This window comes from Nicrophorus vespilloides, unplaced genomic scaffold, assembly GCF_001412225.1.
Source record: "Nicrophorus vespilloides isolate i.1.1-1 unplaced genomic scaffold, Nicve_v1.0, whole genome shotgun sequence".
Classification (NCBI taxonomy): domain Eukaryota; kingdom Metazoa; phylum Arthropoda; class Insecta; order Coleoptera; family Silphidae; genus Nicrophorus; species Nicrophorus vespilloides.
Window position 1 is genome coordinate 1,074,806 of NW_017100098.1, and position 335 is coordinate 1,075,140.

The following is a 335-nucleotide window of genomic DNA, read 5'->3' on the forward strand; positions in this document are numbered from 1 at the left end:
CACTACAGGCCAAACTCTGCCCCTCTACGTTTTATTAAGAGCTTAATACACTCTAGGCCCTAAATTTCGGGCTCCGCTAGGGCGGTAATTATTATTTATTCTTAATATCGTCAATTATTTAGAGGAGATGCGTTTGTTCACACATGAATTATTCCCCAATTAGTCTCACGGAGATGGTGAATAATGAAGAGATGTAGGAAAAGGCTTAACGTACAGATTAAAATTCTTTGGCTTCAGTTTAGAAGTGGTACTTCCTTAGTGAACCTATATTTTATAATTTGGTAAATTAAAAATACCAGAATTTCTATCTTTAGAAATAAATTTACCCAGCGTAT